Here is a 20463-nt window from a genome sequence, read left to right on the forward strand (position 1 = left end):
ATAATCAGCTGACAAGTGAGTTGACTTTGGTGACTATAGTGACAAGATGTGACAGTTAGTGAAAAGTGTTATCCATGACAATAATTCAATAGGAACTTGTATTCCTCTACTTTGTGTGGCCATCATAAAATAACTGAGACTGGGTGCTTTGTAAAGGAAGGAGATTTATTTAGCTCACAGTTTTGGAGGTTCCAGAGCATGGCCCCAGCACCTGGGATGGTTTCCTGGGTACACTATGGCATGGCAGTGAAATGGGAAGGAAATCGGTTAAGTGTGCAAGGAGGCAAACTCCTGGATTGGCTGCATTTTATAACAGTCTCGGAGTTGAGTTAGACTTCATGAATGTGGGTTGTTATAAGCTGAATCACATGTGCCTTCATTAGGGGCATGGCATATTCAGGTTGTAGATGAGAGAAAGCTCCAGCACACCATTATAGGAGATGACAAGCAATGTCGAAACAAGGTTACAAGTCAACACAGCTTCAGCTCTGCAGCTAAAAGAATCAAGAAGAGGGGATGGTAAACTAGTACAATTGATGAAGTTCTTGTCAAACAAGTATGAGGACCTGGGTTTAGATCCTCGGCACCCATCCTCTGCCTAGAGCTAATTGACCAGATGCCCTTGCCTAATTGGTAAATTCCTGGACAGTAAGAATCCTGTCTCAAGGAAAAGTCCCCTGACAAATGAAACATAAGGTCGATCTCTGGCCTCCACAAATACATGCATACAATACAGCCACAGAAACATACACACACACACACACACTCAAGACAGAATTGAGGAGAGTTTATTTATGAAGGTTCTATAATGAGACAAATCAACTACAACAAAGACAATGTTCATTGTTCTTTGCTCCGGATGCACTGCTCACAAAAAAGACTAGAGGATCCAGCAGCAGCCTTGTCTTCCTTCCATGTGACCAGTGCCCACGCTCCTTAGGCCCAACATTCTGCACTTCACCAGATTCCAGCTTATTTTCTAAGCCTACCTGACCCTATTCCCACTGAGTCAGTAAGCCTTTAACATTCTCCAGAAAATTCTCCCATTCCATGGGACAAGCATAATCAGTGGCTATTGCTTACAATTGGAATTGTAGCTAATATAAAGAGAGTTGTTCAAAGATTAGTGACAACTTAATAGCTTATCTTTGGAGGCCTATACATTCCATGCTATTAGATTCATAGACTAGCATCTTTTCAACCTGTTCTTATTCAAAGCTAACAACAGTAGAGAGTGTGGATTTAACCTAGCTTGCAATTTCAAGTCTAAAAGTCTTTGGCAAAGGCTGAAAGTAAGGCTTCAATTTCTGTCTATGGATGCCATTTTTCGTGTGTTTGTACCTTAGTCTGCATCCTTAGTGGATGGTTTTCATTGGTTGCAATTGTCATCTTGGGTTTGATTGTAAAATCTTGAAATTAAAACAGAAAGGCCTGAAATACCCCCTCATCCCTGCCAAAGTGAGTTCTTCGGAACAACAGACAAAAGAGAACTCTAGTTGATCATCCCGGGGGAATGGAACTTGGGAATCTGTTGCCAAAAATATGATGAAAGCAAGCCTTCAATCAGAAGGTGGCTTTTATCCTTGGAGACATCAGTAAGCTGACCTTAAGAAAACGTAGCTGTGCTCTCTTTAGCCTTGAATGTGTGGGAACCAGACACAAGTCTCCATATGCCAGGATTTTTATTACAGAACTAACCCAAACTCCTCAAAGAACATCGTAAATTCACAGTAACATGTCCATTGAGACTTTTACTCAGTAAACGGTGGGAAAATGCACATATTTTCCTAGGCTAGTGTTCACCCACCAACATCCAAGAGACCATTTGGTGACCCAGCCATTGGCCTTCAGTGGCTTTCTCTTTGGTCTGTCCTTGATTTTGTACATTTATTGAACCAAATCCACATATAGAAAGTTTGCCCCAAGAGAGCCACTTAGTAAGAAAAAACAGAGCCCCACAAATCTAGAGGGTGTCTCTGTTAAAAGGAGTAATGAGAACCATGAACTTGGAGAGCTGAAAAAACAGTGCACTGTCTTTGGAAACTAGATGCATTCATCCTTAAGGCGCTTAACCTTAAACCATATGCCAAGAAGTGGCCATCTGATAAATAGTACTGGGAAAATGGCCAATAAATATACAGAAAGTTGCTTAACATCACTAGTCATGAAGGAAACTCAAATTAAAATCACAGTGGGATAGTGCTCAACCAATCAGACTGGCCAAGGTTGTAAAGATATACCATACCAAATTATATTATAAAGGACAAAGAAAATGGAACTTTTGGAAACTGCAGGTGCAAACTTTAGTTGGAATATGAACTCTAGAAGTGTTTAGCATTATCTAGGGTTGCTCTGTGATCTGGCAATTCCATTCTTCAGTGCCTGCCTATGTTACTAAATTTTGCTGTTGTTATTTTATTTTGACTCACATTTTGAGGGTAAAGTCAACCAGGGAGGGGACCAGAGCATAGCAGCAACAGCATGAGGCAGCTGGTCACAGTGCATCTACAGTCAGGAAGCAGACAGGGATGAATGCTGATGCTCAAAGAGACATGAACACTTTCTCCTTTTTACTGAGTTCAGGACTCTAGCCCATAGAATGATGTTCCCTATATTCAGGGTGGATCTTCAAACCTCCATCCATCTAATCTAGAAACTTCCTGAAAGATTTATTTCCATGGTGATTCCACGTTTTAAGAAGTTGATACGGAGAAAAGTCATGCTGTCCAATGAATTCCTTCATATGTAGAATAAGGAGCATAGATGAGCTCTGTGACCACTAGAAACTGAGAGCAGTCAAATGCTCGTCGACTCTAAATGATGCACCTGTATCACTAATCCTTCATGGGAAGGCAAGTGAGTAAGTTACACATGAGACATGGGAATCCTACAAATTTAGGATTTTGTGGACGTACAGAAGTCAGACACAAAGAAGCTCTGTACTATCCCTTGTGCTGCAAGTTCAGATTAAGTGCAACAGAAGCGTACTTCTGGAAGACTGGTAACCAACCCCCAGAGAACACAGGATGTTTAGGACAAACAGACCACAATGGACCTACAGTGGGTATCCAGAGTGTTGGCTAGCATCCTTAATCCCAGAACCAGTTATGTGGGTATTTGCTTTATAATAAAGGAAATATGCTTTACTTTTATGTGTTGGGTACATACAGCACTTTTCAAACATTGAAACACTAGGATAGTGTTTCTATCCCCATGTGGAAGCCAACCACAGGGACAGAACTCAAGGAGATGAGTTTAGTCCTGGATTTGCTACCAGTTAACCTCACCTTGATCTTGTGTAAAAATAGACCTGAGAATTCTTACTCCAGAAGTTTTCTTTAGGGCTTCCAAAAACATTGCTCTTCCTACCCACAATTTTTTTCCATCTCCCCTTCCCTCAGATTTGTTAACTTGGATAATACCTACTCATCTTTGAGATACAGTCTATTGTCTCAATGCTTGCCATAATGGCCATGTGTTAGTTGCGCCACACTTCTGTCCTTGTCATGTTATGGAGGGTGTATTTTCGGGTACTCAGGTATACAACAGAAAGTGATTTGGATTGAATGAAAAGAAAACATTAAGGGACTATTGAAGGCACCAACATACCAAGGAAGCCTGAAGAAAGCCCCAGAAAAAAAATACATGAAACCATGTTTTGAAGAGAATTGGGTAAGAAATTTGTCACTGCTAACACACACAGCCACCATCAAACAGTATGCCTAGTCAATTCCTTTAGGTGCTGCTTGGTCTCTCAGTATAACCAAAGCTGGGCATGTGGTACACACCTTTAATCTCAGTACTTGGGAGGCAACAAAAGGGAAATATCTGTAAGTTCAAGACCAGACTGGTCTACAGAGTGAGTTCTAGGACAGCCAGAGCTGTTACACAAAGAAATCCTGTCTCAAAAAAACAAAAATAAACAGAAAGATAGACAGACACAAAAGCCAAAACAAAACAAAAAAAACAACAAAGAAAAGAAAACCAAGCCCTGACAATCCAAATGCTCAGCAGCATCTATGAGATGTGGAACGCTAATTCACTTTAGCACTGTTTCATCTTAACAATTAGCACAATGTCTGGCACACAGCAAGTTTGAGTAAATATCGTTAACCAAATGAGCAACTAAGTGGACACAAAGTCTTTGGCACAGCTTCTGGTACATAGTAAATGTTTCAGTATACACAAGAGAAAACAATGGGATCCTTAATGTCAAGGGTCATTCCTCATGCTGTTTTGTATCCTTAGTAATATATCATGTGATTAGGGTGTATTCAACAGTGTTTGTTAAAGGAATAGTTGAATCCATGAATGAATGAGTATGGACCAATATAGTCAATATATTCAACTCTAGGGTATTATATCCAAGGGGCATCTTATATCAGTGGCTGAGTAGAGGCTGGAAGGTTCATTAAGTCAGGCAGCTGGATCCTACAGGTAGGGGAATGTGATGGTCAATATTGATTAACATCTTGACAGTATCTAGAGTCACCTAGGAAGCAAGCTTCTGGGTTTGTTTGTGAAGGAATTCCTAGATAAAGTCTTCTAGATACTCCCTAAACTAGGGCAGCACCATTCCATGGTTCTCTGGACTGAATAAAAAGGAGAAAGAAAATTAAGTTGCCACATTCAACTCCCTGGTTTATGACTGAAGAAATTTGTAATCAGTCCCCTGGCTTTCCTGCCAAAATGCACTCCCTGACATGATGCACTATAGCCTCAAACTGTTAACCAAAAGCAACCTGCTCTTCCTTTAGTTGATTTCATCAGTTATTTTGTCATAGCAGAGAAAAGGTTAGCTAATGCAGGGAACATTAGGAGATGGGATGGATAGTGATGGTTTGGGTGTGGGTTTCCTACCACAGCCCATTGAGATTTCTATGTGATCCAACAACAAATGCTTCTTTTTCTCCCCATCCACTTCTCCACATTGATACCACTTTCTTTTCTCCAAGAAGCTTGATAATGCAGAAATAGGCAGGTATTCCATAGGACTCCTGTCTTAAAAATCACTAGATAAATCTAGAGCCTCCCATATAGAAACCTACCTACTCATTCAAGACAGAAATCTCTCATCTCTCTTGGCTATTTCTGATCAATCAAGATGTCAGCTCGGCTTCTGATAGACAGCAATGGATCATATACTAAGAGTTTTCATTAGAAATTATCCGACTCTATTAAATTACAACATCTCTGAATTTGGCCTGACCCTCTGTCTTCAGGTTTGGTCCAGCACGCAAGCAATGGTACAAAGCCTTATCAGGATCCATAAAGATGCACAGTTCCATCACTGTCAAAGAATGACAGTCCTTTGTTAGGGGATGAATCAGCCACTCAAAATGCTGTTAGATTGTTTCAGCACATCATCTAGCTAAATGAGAAGGAGGAACTGAAAATGTCCAGATGGCTATATTTATTTGTACAAAGATGGAAACTTTGAAACATAGTAATTTTTCATCTCCAAAGTGGAATAATTTTAGAATTGCTTTTAATATGAAACTTTAAATCATGATTAACTAGAAGAATGAGAAACTGATAGCCCACAGCTTCTGGAATGCTGACTCACTGCAGATAAGTACCAGGAGATGGCAGCATCTTCCCCACCATGTGGATCTGAACTGTGAGGCCATCAACATCCGAAAGTTAACAATCTCATGTAGCATAGCAGCTGCCCAATTTGTTGGGTATTGTAATCTTTCTTTTATGGTACACTCTTTCTCTTTTAAAAGAGATCCATTTAGCCAATATAGCTTTTAAATATGTGCACAATACTAATGATCTGTAAGCAGTGTGCCAACTCTCCCTAACCATCCCATTTCCTTTCTGTTGGCTTTTATATGAGCAAGCCTTTGCATGTCTAATTGTATGGAGACAATTAGCTGACTATAAAATATCACACACACCCCAGTATCTTGCATGTGCAACTACTTACATAAAAATTCACTCACATGTACTGACTCACATGTTCTACAGTGAAAACAGTAAGGACAGAGGATTTATCCCAAACAGGTTGCATCTTACATCCTGGTCCCAACACTCATCATCCCATAGACACATTATGTTGTCACTTTATTTCATTTAGCTTTCTATCTGTTTTCTGTATAAGCATAAAATGACAGATGTTACTATTGTCTTTCTGGTGGCATTATTATCAGACATATATACAGTAGTTGAATAAAGTAAATATTAAGTTTCTCCAGGCACTGCCAAGCACAGAGGGGTAATGACTCAAGGAGGACACAGTCTCAAGCTATGCTCTTTGGTACAGGAGTCTCAAGCCTTATTAAGCTTTGGGAGTTGATATTAACTAAATTAACATTAAATAAAATTTAAAAATTCATCCCTTGGGTACAGTGGCCACATTTCAAGTATTCACTGGCTGCCAAGTGTGACTAGTTGTTGCTATATTGGAAAATGCAGATGTAAAGAGTTTCTGCCATGGCCAAGAGGCTTTGAACAAGGTTGATCAGGAGGATCATCCGATTCATGAAAGTCTGTGGTCAGTTTGGAATGTGCTATCAGACCGATATATAATATAAAGCCTGGGGTGGAGCGGGGCTAGGGAGTTGGCTCATTGGATAATGGGCCTGCTATGCAAGGGTACAGATTGGGGTTCAGACCCCAGAACCTATGTAAAAGGCAGTCAATACAGAAATCCTTTAATCCCAGCACTTGGAAGGCAAAGACAGAAGACCACTAGGACAAAGGGGCTAGCTAAACTAACAAGAATTGATAGTTGAAAGTTTATTAGAAGCCCTATCTTTTTTTTCTTCTTTCTTTTTTCTTTAAATTAAAAACAATCGTACTTTACATACCAGTCCCAGTTCCTTCTCCCTCGACAACGCCCCATCCACTCCTCAGGGAGTGTGTGGCCTCCCATGGGGGATCATCAAATTCTGTCACATCATTTGGGGCAGGATCTATGCCTTCCCCCCTGTATCTAGGCTGAGAGAGTATCCATTCACGGGGATTGGGATCTAAAAGCCCATTCATGCTCTAAGGATAAATACTGATTCCATTACAAGAGGCTCCATAGACTACCCAGGCCCCCCTACTGATACCCAAGTTCAGAGGTCCTGGTTTGGTTTTCTGGTGGTTCCTCAGCTGTCACACTGGAGTCAATAAGCTTCCACTTGCTCAGGTCAGCTGTTTCTGTGGGTTTCCCCAACATGGTCTTCACTCTGCTCATCACTCCTCCCTCTTGGCAGCTGGATTCCAGGAGTTCTGCTCAGTGCTTGGCTGTGAATTTCTGCTTCTGCTTCCAACAGCTACTGGATGAAGACTCTAGAAAGGTGAAAGCTGGAACAGACAATACTATTCTGAATCATTGAGGTAAATGCCCAAATGGGAACTGGGTATAAGGTTTTATTCCACCTATGAGAAAACTGTGTAGTGAATGGTTAATAGGAAGTAAATGACTCTTCATGACTCTTCCTTCACTGATGAAATAGAGAGATTTGCAATGCATATGAAGCAGTTGAAATTTCTTAGCAGGAACAAAGTCCCCAGTACTAGTTGTGATAGTGCATCTCTCCCTCCCAAGAGGCTAAAGCAAGAAGACTGCAGACATTTTAAGTCAGCCTGGCCTACAAATTGAATTACAATCTAGCTAGAGATATATAAGAGAACTTTCTACAAAATTTTTAAAAAAACCCAAAACCAAACAAATCTTAAACGGGTTACACACATAAATTAGCTTCAAGGGCCTGGTAGAAGCCCTATCTTAATAAATAAAGTGGAGAGTGGTTGAAGACAATACTCAGTGTCAACTTAGCACTTTCACAGAAATACACACATGCACATATATTATGTGCTTCTAAACCCAGACATGCTCCTACATGCATGTGAAAATGCATATGCCCATGTTTTCACATCCCCAAACATGAAAACAAACAAAACGGAGGTAAAATCAGAGTGATGAACTCTTTACAGCAGTATTGAAGAAAATAATAAACATATGGTTATATACATACATATATATGTATGTGTAGTGAGTATCATTTTAATGAATGTTGTCATTCAGGGCATTTTGAAGTATCCAGGTATACTGAAAAAGAACTGAGAGGGAATGGAAAAGTCTGTGGAAAGATACATCATGTACTTGTATTGAGAAAGACAATAGTCAGAATTTGTGAGCTTTTCTTTATTATGTAGAAATAAAAAACGGAGGGACAAGAGAGTTTGTTGGAAAAACAAGGGGACTGTGGAGAGAGCACCACAAACTCACTGTATTTTGAACACTGGATGTGTTAGTTCTTTTTATCCAAACAGAATGAAAGGATTAATAGTGACCCCTTTATTCTGGGCACAGGGACAAGGAGCAGAGACTCATTCTTTCCACAACAGTGTCTGAGTGGAAAATGAAACCTAGTCTTCTTCCAGCCCTGCTCAGAATCTCCCAGAACAAGGCTGCTTTCCCTAACACATACCTCACAGGACTCCAAAGACAGCCCACTAGCCATGTCACCAATAGCACAGCTGGCCCTGTCCCACCCCTATCCACCCCACTCAGTGCTGATGCGTTTCTCCCAAATGAGAGAGGAACAAATGTTCTCTGCCAAAGCTGAAACATATTCAAGCCTCATGAATCTTGGGCTTTGAACCAGCCTCCAACTTTCTGTGGTTACAGTTCACAGTCTGCTGGCAAAATGTGACTTCCTGGTTCTAAGATAAAAAGACTTGGGAAGGAAAGAGAGAAAAGTGAACGACTTACTTGACATCAAGTGGCCCCTGCAAAACAGAGCACTGATGGGCAAAACTCAACTATGTCCTAATCATCTCGATTACAATTCTGAAAATGTAGGCACTTTCAAAATTTTTCAGCAGAGCAGGCTTAGTGGAGCCTCAAGACATTTGAGAAAGAGTGGGAGGCAGAAGGCAGTGCATAGCAAGGAATATAAAGACTTTGGGGGTGGGGGGTGAGTGCTGGGCAAGGAGCTCTGTTGTAATCGGTGTTCCAAGAATTGCTGGTCTTTCATAAGAGTTGAGGTAGGAACGATGGGGGAGGGTGCAGGCTGAGCTCATCATGCGGTTTTGTTTAAGCTGGAGTAGAAAGAATCAGCTTTGCTCTTTATTCCCATACAAACTCTCAAGGGGCCAGAATCCTAACCCAGACCTAACCCAGACCATTTTAGCAGTAATCATTCTGAAATAGAAAATGTACCAAAGACTCAAGATACTTCCCGGTAAAGAGTTAACAAGAGGAACACGTATCAGGCTCTAGAGTTCAGACCTTCCTTCTTCTTCCCAGATGGCCTATTCTTCATGTGACAACACCTCATACCATTTGACAAATAGCCCCAGCCAGGCTGAATGCTCACCTGCCTGGGACTCCATCTTTCTTTGTCATCTTGATTAGGAGTTTAGGGGAAGGGAGCTGGCCTCCAGAGCAAAGGCTATCTTTATTAGCGGCTTAAAGGGAAGAAGCATGGAGCTGGTGTCCTGCAATGTGTTGCTATGACTTAACTTGGCACCTTTGTCCTGATGCTTGACAAATTTTGGACTCAATTTCCTCATTAGTAAAACTGGGTAAACCCATAATATTTACCAATGTCTACCAGGGTCAATTTGAGATTGCATGAGCTGTAACAATTGTATACCTTGCACAGCACTTCACAAACACAGAAAAGGTCTGATTGGTGCTGGTCATGGCGTTTGTCATTGAATGTGTTAACACAAACTGATTAGCATTTTCAGAGCTAGAAAAAATGGTTAGTCTTACAGAAGAAATTATTTTCAAGTTCCTTAAGGACAGATTATCTATCCATCTTCATTAAGAAAATTGGGGATTGGAGAGATGGCTCAGAGGTTAAGAGTACTGGCTGCTCTTCCAGAGGTCTTGAGTCCAATTCCCAACAACCACATGGTGGCTCACAACCATCCATAATGAGATCTGGTGCCCTCTTCTGGCTTGCAGGCATACATGCAGGCAGAATACTGTATACATAATAATAACTAAATCTTAAAAAAATAAAGAAAAGAAAATTGGTGAGAACACTTGAGCTCTGCTCTTTAGTGAATATTCAAGTGCATTATACACTATTGTTAATTATAGCCTCCATTCCTAGGACTTAAGTCATTTGTAACTGAATGTGATACCTATCAAATAGAAACTTCTCCTCTCCCTCAGCATCAAAAACCACCATTCTTCTCTCTGTTTCTGTGTGTTTGAGTACTCCAGATGTCTCACACAAGTGGCTGGTAATCAACTTTTTAAATTTAGCATAATGTCCAAAGATTCATCAGTATTGACTCATGTGGGAAGAGTTCTTATTACTAAAAGCAGAATAATGTTCTATTTTGTGAGATAACACATCTCATTTATCCATTCACCTTCCGGTGGGCATGTAGTAGGTTTCTTCATTATCATGGGACTTGTGAATAGTACACTGATTATCAATATGAATGCTGATATGACTTTTGAGATCTTGGTTTGAATTCTTTGGGGAAATGCCCAGGAGTAGTGTTGGGTCAAATAACCACCGAGTTATTCTATACTCTTTTCCATAGTAAGAGATCAATATTATATCCCACCAACACATTTCTCCCCATCTTCACCAACCGCAACTGTCTTTTGTTTTGCCTTTGTTTTTTGTTTGTTTGTTTTAAAACCATCCTAACAGACATAAAGAAATACCTCATTGGGGTTTGACTTGACTTGTGAGTGTCTCTTCATAGAATTGGTGGCCATTTCTGTACCCTCATAGGAGAAATGTCTGCTCAATTCATATGCCAATTTTTAAATTGGTTTCTGTCTGTTTCATAACACTGTAAAGCTGAACAAGTTCTTGGGCTGTTTTGGATAATACTCCTTATTTTTCATGTTGTTGTGACTGGGTATGTAATGGGAAGCAAAACAAGAATAAGATGGTTGCATTGGCTCATGGTTTAAGGAGATACAGACTATCAATAGCTGTGAAGCCATGGTAGTGGGGTGCTTTGTAACAGCAGGAGTGTTGGTGGCTGCCAGCTCACATCAGCAAAGGGAGTTGAACTATGATGCTCAGTCAGCATTCCCTTTCTTCCCCTTGGGTTCAGTCTGGGCCCCCACACCTGGAAATGGTGCCACCTACTTTCAGTGTGGGTCTTTCCTCTGGATTAAATATCTCTGGAAACCCCCCTTATAGACACACCTAGAGGTGTGTCTTCTAGATGATTCTAAATCCTGTCTATTTAATAATGATTAATCCTCACAACAGCTACCTTACCTTGCTTACAGTTTGAGATTCTTTTCTTTTCATTGGCTTCCATTTTACTCTTGATTGTATCCTTTGCAATGAAGATGATTTTTAGTTTGATACATCCCAATTGTCTATTTTTGCTTTCGTTGCCTGTGCTATTTCTGTAATATGAAGAAATCATTGCTAAGGCTAGTATGGGGGAAGAGGTTCCCCCTCTTTTCTTGTGGAAGTCTCATAATTTCAGATCTTACACACATATTTTAATCCATTCTGAGTGTATGTGTGTTATAGCAAAGGGTCAATATTGCTGTTCTTTTGCATGTTGATATCCCAAGTGGATATCCACTTTTACTGATGCCACTTGTTAACATTATCCACGCCTAAATTTAATTTCTAACCACCTAAGAACTTTTGAAGGAAGGTAAATCTATCATTGATATTAACTTTAGTGCTGACAAAATCTGGCCTATAACTTCTTGTTAATCTAGAATCATTAATCACAACTTTAAACTAAGTCTCAACCTGTATCACCTCAGGGGATCATTCCAGGTTATGCTTGTGTTATTTATCAGGGAATGAAGCACCTCCGTTCTGTAGGATCAAACTGGCTTTGTTAAAGCCAGTGGGGCTCCCTGAACAGAGGAGGTAAGGCCTAGAGTGATGAGGTTCATGTTGGGCCTGCCTTTGCCTTCCCCTTTCTCTGACTCACTCTTCCAACTTGAAATGACTCAATTTTTATATTATTGTGCTTTTTCTTTCCTCCTTTATCCTTCTCTTGGTTTATTTCCCTTGCTCTTAGAATTCCCCAGGCCGACACTTATCCCATGAAAGTGTGTGCTACCTGGTTTACAAATTGGGGGCAAATTGAAGACAGAAAGACCTGCTACATTACAGGAAAGGGAAGATCCTAAGAACATACCTGCGAAGCCACTTAGACTCTGCTCAGCTCCCTCCCTGTTAGGCCTTTCATCACTCCACAACTCTAAGTCAAACTGGGTGTTACAGTTTTATTGTGTACCACCCCCCCCCCAAGCCAACATTAGAAAGTTAATTCTCAGTGTAAGAGTTTTTGAAAGCAGGGGGTGGGGGGATAATGTCAGGTGACCTGAAAGTAGTGCTGCTTTGTGAGACCTGGGTTCCTTATTGCCTGAGTGGGTTTCTTATAAAAATGCCTCCTTCCTCCTTTTTCCCTGCCCTCTCTTTGCCCTTCCATTATGAAGTGATGCCCCCCAAAAGGTGTTCACCAGATGTAGACCCCCTTGACCTCGAACTTCCCAGGTGTCAGAACTGTGAGAAATACATTTCTGTTCCTTACAAATTAATCAGTCTCAGGTATCCTATTGTAGTAACACACAATGGACTAAGACACTGAGGAAAAAGAGAAAGTCTGTCATGAAGTGAGATTTGCTCCCCTTTGCATTAACTTTGACAAGTAGATATAATTGCTTCCTTGGCACCTGGAAATTTAATTGCCAGAATAAGAACAGATTATCACAATGTCCACCTTGCTTAAGAAATACTACAGATATTGAAGTATGAAAGGAAATGTATTTGGCCTTTGTATGTCTTGACACAGAATTCCTAAAACCTTTGGAATTGCCTGAATAGTAGGTCTGCCTTCTGTTATTCCTAGCATTCCTCTCTCAGAATCTGTGTTTACACTAGTGAGATTACTTAGAGTGGAACCTTTTAGGTGACTTCAGGAGAGGACTAGTCACCAGAATGACATAGTGATCCTTAGAGACTTTTACCCCCCACTCACAGATGAAAAAGGATAGAGAGCTTCAAGCTATAAAACTCTGTGAACAAATGAGATTTGATAACTTCTAGGTTCTTGAACCCAAGGCAGTGCCCGGAAGATGGTATACCCAAAAAGAGCATGGAAATGCATCATGTCCTGTCATATGTATCTCTGCAAGTTGCTTGTTCTTGAGCTGTGTCCTTAATGATAAAGCGATAAGCATTAATCAGTGTTTTCTTGAACATTGTAACTTTTCAGACAAATGATACAGCCCAAGCATGATATCATGGAGACCTTGAGTTTATAGTCAGTGGTTCAGAGGCAAAAGTGACAACCTGGATTGAATAATTAGTATTTGAAGTGGAAGCTGCATTGGGGATTGAGTTCTTAGCCCATGGAATCTGATGCTGACCCAAGTAGATGGTGCCACAATTGTACTGATTTATATGTCACTCTGTTGTCATCACATGTCTGACATGAGCGGTTATGTGAGAGTATGGGGAAATGTGTGTTTTATTGGTGTGCAGGGAAATGTGTGTTTTATTGGTGTATTATCTGAGACTGACAAGTTTATGGAGAATCCTCAGGCTCTTAGAAGGGATTTCAAACTCTATCGAGGCAAGGCCTGTGAATATAAATGCCAGAATCTAAGTGAGGGGGAATAAAAATATTTTACTTAGTCTTAACTCTATTTTTGGCTTATTTTTATATTATAGATGCAAGTTTAATTGATTGAATTCAAACCCCATGTAAAAACTGGGGAGTGGTAGTTTTTGCTATAACCCCACTTCTGGGTCCTCAGAGATGTAAGTAGATACCTGGGATTTGTTTGCCAGCCAGATGAAGAGAACAAGTGAACTTCAAAAACACAGTGGGAGACCGTATCTCAAAATATAGAGAGCATAGAGGAAGACATAGGATGTTGACCTCTGGTCTACACACATACACACACACACATGCTTGCAGTTGCATACACCCAAATGAACACGTACACCACACCCCAACCCTACACAGAGTCATATACTGAAACTAAGCCTCTGGGAAACAACTGAAGGCAGTAAATACAGGGAGGGTGGAAGTAGATAAGAGTTCAATTTAGAAGGTGCAATCTAGTTCAAGTATCAACCTTGCACTGCAGCTAGTGATGAACCTGACCAAGTTACATTCTGCCCTGGTGATGTAGGACATATGTCCTGGTGAGTGTTAATTGTCTAAATTAAATGTCTAGGAGAGCATTACTTCTCAAATCGGAAGACATCTGAAGATTTTTTCGGGGAATCTTAAGAGCATGCACAATCTTAAGAGTGGTGGGATTGACGTGGAAACTAAGCTTGTTCTTTCCTAGTGTGTTTCCAGGTGTGCCAAGGCTGTCCCATGGGCCAGGGCTGGAATAGCAAGGCTGTTGAGTGCCTGCTCATAGTACTCAAGACCTACCAGTTCTTCATATATCCCTTCCTTCTTAGAAGTGTCACATTGAATGTTGGTCAGGGATGACTGTAGACACTGGATATTGACTTCTGATCTACACACACACACATACACACACACACACACACACACACACACACACACACACACACACACACGGGCATGCCGGTGCATACACCCAAATAAACAGGTAAACCCCCTCTTTGCATACCATGCATTTCCAGTAAGCTCTGGGTAGCTTGTTTACTTTGTGATGGTGACAACCAACTTCAAGTCTCATCCCTGATGAGTTTCACATGGAGAGACCATGGAAAGACTAGGATCCATTTCAAGCCACAGTGGTGGGTGGTGGTCGACAGACAGAAATCCAGAATTAGTGAGTGAAACAAGAACAGTTAAATGTCCCTCTAGGAGGCTTCCCTTTGTTTCCCTAAGAAGGCTACCAAACACACTGGTTTGTTTTTTCATTTGGATGTTTTATTCCACGAATAGCCTAACAACATAAATGTGTTTCAAGCACACGAATAAACAACATAATAATAAAAAGCACATGGCTCCCCCAGGAATTATCCCTGCAGTTCTGAGTTAAGAAAAAGACAGCAACTTTCACTTGAGAAGGGAATGAGGAGGTATTCCATGTGCTGAAGGGACCAAGAGAGGACAGGAAACAGGAAGTGGGGAAATCAGTACTGCTCTCTTCTCTTCAAATGTGCCCCAGAATTGCTGTGGTGAAACAGGAGGAAGAGGGCTGTCTGGCAAGAAGAGATGCATTTGGTTTGGCACTGACTCTGAGGACAGGAGAACAATGCCCTTAGCTCAGGAGTGTGAGAAAGAAAATTGGCTTTGTAATGAAGCGTGGGCCTGAGCACTCTGACTACTGGGTAAGCCTGTGTAGGTTGCTATGGTGGTCACTTTTCTGTCACTGTGCAAAGTACCTAGGACACCATACACATAACCTTGCATATAAGTTTACTACAGAGATTTTAGCATGCCTGTGTTTAGAGTGAAAACCATTCTATTCAATCTAGTTGTGGGGTTTTCTAAGTGTGATATCATGTCAACATACAAAACATTTCATATTTTGGAGAATTGAAAGCCTGGGAGTTCCAGATGGGGATACTCGATTTGCACTAAAATCACAGAGGGAAGTGTCTAGGTTCCTTAGAGGATAGAAGCTCCTGACCACAGCCCATTCTACAAGAGTGCCATGGTTTAACTTGCTAATCCATCTAACTCATCGAGATACTTTTGCTGAGCAAATTTCTACTCTGGGATATGTTCTTGTATTATGTTCCCCATCATCCCTATCAATGAATTTGGTCAACACCAACTGGGGTTATCATGACCATGGGTCACTTCAGTTCACAGTCATCCATTACTCTGTGTCCAGTTTCTGCCCCTGTACTTCTGAGGCTCTGGGATTAGGATCTAAACTGTGGCTCCCTTCTAAGTAGCTTTATGAACTGAGGCCATTGCTTTACTCTGTTGGCCTTCATTTTCTACCTGGGAAATAGGGACCTAATGACATATTAGCCACTTTTCTCAGCATTATGACTGAGAGAAAGTATACCAGGGTGGGGGGGATTTTTTTTTTGCCTGACAAAATCTTTTTATTTTGGGGGGGTTGAGCTCATGGTAAAGAGGAATGTTGTCTATTGTGGCAGGAACAGCTTGGTCTGTGACACCAACTAGGAAGCAGAGTAAAGAGAATGCTAGTAGCAGCTTTCTTTCTCCTTTTTATTCAACGCAGAATCCCAGCCCATGAATGTGGGTCTTCCCATCCTAGTTAAACCTCTCTTGGAACTTCCTCATAGACAAAAGCAAAGGCTGGGTGTTTCTTGTCTTTTTGTTTATGAGCCTTAGTCTTTAACAGTGGAGACCTCCAGCCCCTGGGTATTTCTTAACGTAGTAAAGTTGGCAATCAGGCTTGGCCATCACAATGTCCCTTCCTGTTATGCTGACGCAGCCTGTTGAAAGCATTTTGAGATGCTGGTCATTGTTGTTATCCACCTTTTATTTAGAGCAAATGACAAAAATCAAGCTTTAAAATTGCTCATTCTTCAGAAATAAGGAGGCTCAAAAATATAAAATAAAGGCTATCTGCACAACTTCATAATCTGCTGGGTGCAAAGCCTACAGTGTGGACACAGCAGGGCAGCACTAGACACCGAGGAAGGCATGGTGACAAGCCACATGCTGTCTGTTGGTTTGCTCTAGGGAAACCATTAAGACCATATATCACCGTTAGTGACAACTTCCAGGCTATTTCCTCTTCTACCCTCTCACATATCCTTCCATGTACCACCAGCTATAACTACCCAGGCTTTCTTAGCTTTTTGTAAGTGCCAAAAATGTAAGAAAATGCCCTAAGATGGGCAAGATGAAGCCTTTTGTACAGAGTCATCATACCGATGAACAAATAGTACTGTGTAAGCCCGTCCATTGTATTGGGATCCTTCTTGTGATGGAAGTGATTCAGTACCTGGCCTTGAGGCTCTGATAACGTATCTGATAAAAGGAATCTAAGCAAGGAAGGAGGATCTCATCTTTGCTCACAGTCTGTGGGGCCAGTCCCTCGTGGCAAGGAAGCCTCAGTATCAGGAGGTTGTGGCAGCTGGTCACATTGTATCTGTAGCAGGGAAGCAGACAGATGAATGCTAGTGTTCATCTCTCTTAGATTACTCTCTCCTTCAGGATCCTAACCCTGAGGTGATGGCCAATGAGTCTTCTTATCTCAACCCAATCTAGACACTCCCAAGCAGAAATATTCAGAAGTTCGTCTTCTAGAGGATTCTAGAAGTATTTACCAACACAACTATCTGCCCATATCTGCTGCTCCTCAGGATGCTTATCACCACTGGCCTCATAAAGCAATAGATAACATCTTCCTCCCTATTATACATATTTGAATGTAGACATGCACAGTGCCTGGACACAGTAGGTGCTCAATAAATGTACATGAATGGGTAGGTGTTGTTAATATGCTGACTCATTCTTCTCACCGGATCTCTGGTAAATCAAGGCACAAAGAATTTATTTCAGCAGTGATACCCTCATTTACATCTGAATCATCTTTAAAAGCTACAACAGCCCAGGATGAGGTGGAAAGGAGGGAAATTCCAAAACTAGTTTGAGATAATTGATGTTTCAAATTTCACAAAGTATAACCCTGTCATTCCAGCATTCATGAGGCTACAAATATATTAAAATACCTGAAATAGTATTTAATATTTCATGACAACTTATATCTTCCCTTCTTTCTAGTTAGTGCATTAGCCAAAACACAATCAGAGGGAAACTTTAAATAGCCCAGCCCTCATAATAACAATCCTTGCTTACATGGAAAAATGGGATGCATTTACCAGTATCTTTAATCAGACACTTTTCCAACACGCTGCTTGCTCTTTTGACAAGGAGCGAGAGGATTCGAAGCTTCATGTGGTCCATTCTGCAGCTCTCTCAGGTTCAGCATGTTTGTAGTGGTTGCTCCTAAGATGGACAGACTTAGTCAGCAGCCATCAGGAAACATGTGTGTAATGTTGGGACTGAGGCAACAGCTGGCCTGGCTCCTTACACGGCCTCAGACATTAAACCTCCAAACAGAACGAATATACCCCCACTATCTCATAAGCATGTTTGTCAAGGGAAACTGGGTGCAGAAGAACGGAGGGTTCCATATTGGCTTGAGCATATGTTAAAGATGTCAGCAAACCAAGGCACTGATGGCTGACAGTATCTCATGCCTGGCCTTTGAGGTAGAGCACCTTCAGACCCAGCTCTCAGAGATGGAAAATTACAGCCTCCAGCTGATCATCGAGTCCAGGTCAGCAGAGGCCCTGTGGTGGTTCTACAGATTTGTGCTACTGGTCTCCCAATCTATAACCCTTAGATGACATCACAGTTCTTGTCTCAGAATCAGGATCCAAATAGATAGTCTGTGGATGTTGGAGTTGTGAAGTCCCCAGGGACTGTCTCCAGATGCTCAAATGTGTCTAACATTTTGGTTACCTTCCTACCACTCTTTTACTCCTCTTAGAATTTGAGCCCTCAAGTTGTTCTGCACCCCCACCTGATCCTGAACTCAGATTTCAGATCTTTCAGCTAATGACTCCACCCAACCCTTCCCTCCCCCTTCTTCCTCTGGCTTCCCTTCTTTCCTTTTCCTCCCCATCTCTTCCCTTTCTACTTTCCCTTCCTAGCTTCCCCCTTGTCTTCCCTTCTCTCCCCTTCCTTCCCCTTTCTACCATGCCTACTCTTCCTTCCCTCCCTTCCTCCCCCTTCCCTTATTTTTCCTTCTCTTTCTGCTCCTTCCCTTTCCTTCCCTTCCCTTCCTTTTCACCTTCCTTCACTTTTCCCCTCTACCTCTTATACTCAAGGTTTGAGAATTTAAAGGTGAAGTTTACAAAATAGAAAATAAATGAAAAAGCAAGACTGAGATAAGTTATAAACATTTCTTACCTTAGTTTATTTTCATCTTTTGTTTGGATTAGTTTGTTTCCCTTGTGGGGACCACAGCTATCCTGTGAGTGCAGCTTGCTCAGAGAATGAACTCTCCATCCCCAACCTTGCAACTGGGCTCCAGGAAGCTAGCCTAGGGCTAGCATGTGACTGTGGCCACATGTCAAATCTGGCTTGCTAGAAGCAACAGCAACTCCCATCCAAGCACCTCCAGAAGGGAGCCTGCATTCTGGGGCCATCTGGAGGCTGCTTTGCCAAGTCATCTATTTTTTCGCCAGAGAAGCTGTGGAAAGAGTTAATCAATCACTAGCCAGTTCAAACATAGAGGCTTTCCCCCACTTGCTGCAGGTCATACACCGCTCCCAGAGCCCGAGGAAGCCCAACATCAAAGCCAGAGACTCAAAGCAAGTGACCAAATGCCCAAATGGAAGTGACTGAAGTAGAGAAGCCTTTACAAAGTGTCACATTTTCCTAGAGCCCACAAAACAGGGCAAAGGCGACAAAGGGTCCCACTCAAAGTGAACTTAATAGAGGCAGGAAGCCACAGGCTGAGGCTTCCCACTAGGATTGCCAGTCTCGCCTTCAAGCTCTCTCCAGAAGAGCCTCGGTGCAGGTGTGCAGAGACCAGTGACCACAGCTGCCTTTCCATGAAGTCATGCCAGGAGAGGCTTTGCCTCTGCATGTCCTTGGGCTTCTGTAGAAATCTATGACCATGTTCCTCACCATCCCACTTAGAACACTGCTTTGAATGGGCCACAGATGGCAACTGTGCGACCATGCAGCAGATAGTGAGACTGCATTGGCTCTCAGGCACCTTCAGGCCACTGGCTCTCTGCCCCTTAGTTAGGATGTTTCTCATTAGCTTTCAGGACAAGAGGAATGCAATCTGTCTTCCACTTTTACATCCTGCCTGGGTGACTGCCTAATAAGACAGACATGTTGGGAAGAGAGTGTTTCTATTTCTGTGGCCACACAGGATTGCTCTCAGCCTTCTCAAGCCTAAACATTGACGACACTGAGCATTCCTTGATGATGTGGAGTCACTGAATGGATTAAGTGACAGAATTCCAAGGGAGGCTCAGTTCAGTGCCTTGCAGATGGTGTGTGTACTCCATAGGTAGTTTTTCCTGTTGCTGTAGGTCATGTATTCACTCAGCAAACAATTCTGAGAGTGTCCTCTCTGTCCTAGGCATCAGGGGCGGTGCGAAACAGACAGGTTTCTTGGCTTCCCCAGAGTTTACAGCCTCAGAAGAGGAATAAGATGCTAAACAAGTTAGATGAATGACCAGTGATTCCTGCAATGATGAAATGAGCAGATGTTTATGTCCTAGAAAAAGGATGGGCCTGGAGCAATTTAGCCTGGGAGTTCTAGGAAGCTTCTTTAGTGATGTGAGGACTTGGATGAGATAGTTCAGCTGATAAAGTACTTGCCATGCATTCATGAGAGCCTTGGTTCAACTCCCAGAACCCACCTAAAAAGCAAAATCCAGACAGAGTAGGGTGGGTTCACTGGGCAGATTCCCAAACTGGTGAGTTGCAGGGAAAAGTAAGAGATACTATCTTGAAAACCAATGTGTGGGGCACATGAAGAATGACACCCAAGGCGGATCTCAGTTTCCACATGTATGCACGTGTGTGCATGTGCATAGACACACA

At 41.8% G+C, this 20463-nt stretch overlaps 1 protein-coding gene and 1 long non-coding RNA gene across 4 annotated transcripts in view; one reads left to right on the top strand and one right to left on the bottom strand.

The window, feature by feature from the left end:
- The window catches only part of Pdzrn3 (PDZ domain containing ring finger 3), a 529880-nt gene that overhangs the window by 136539 nt on the left and 372878 nt on the right, over nt 1-20463 (top strand). The gene's annotated exons all lie outside the window — the stretch shown is intronic.
- LOC107978611 lies at nt 7241-18956 on the bottom strand. Of its 3 annotated transcripts, none has more exons than XR_004771094.1 (3): nt 18808-18956; nt 17689-17838; nt 7241-7299 (listed from the first exon to the last, which is right to left on the bottom strand). It is a non-coding gene; the product is annotated as an uncharacterized LOC107978611 (long non-coding RNA). The 3 variants fall into 3 exon arrangements; XR_003487595.2 differs by lacking the exon at nt 7241-7299 and adding an exon at nt 14652-16978 and having other exon boundaries at nt 17712-17838; XR_003487594.2 differs by lacking the exon at nt 7241-7299 and adding an exon at nt 14653-16978.

The sequence above is a fragment of the Cricetulus griseus genome, chromosome 8, assembly GCF_003668045.3.
Source record: "Cricetulus griseus strain 17A/GY chromosome 8, alternate assembly CriGri-PICRH-1.0, whole genome shotgun sequence".
NCBI classification, from domain to species: Eukaryota; Metazoa; Chordata; class Mammalia; order Rodentia; family Cricetidae; genus Cricetulus; species Cricetulus griseus.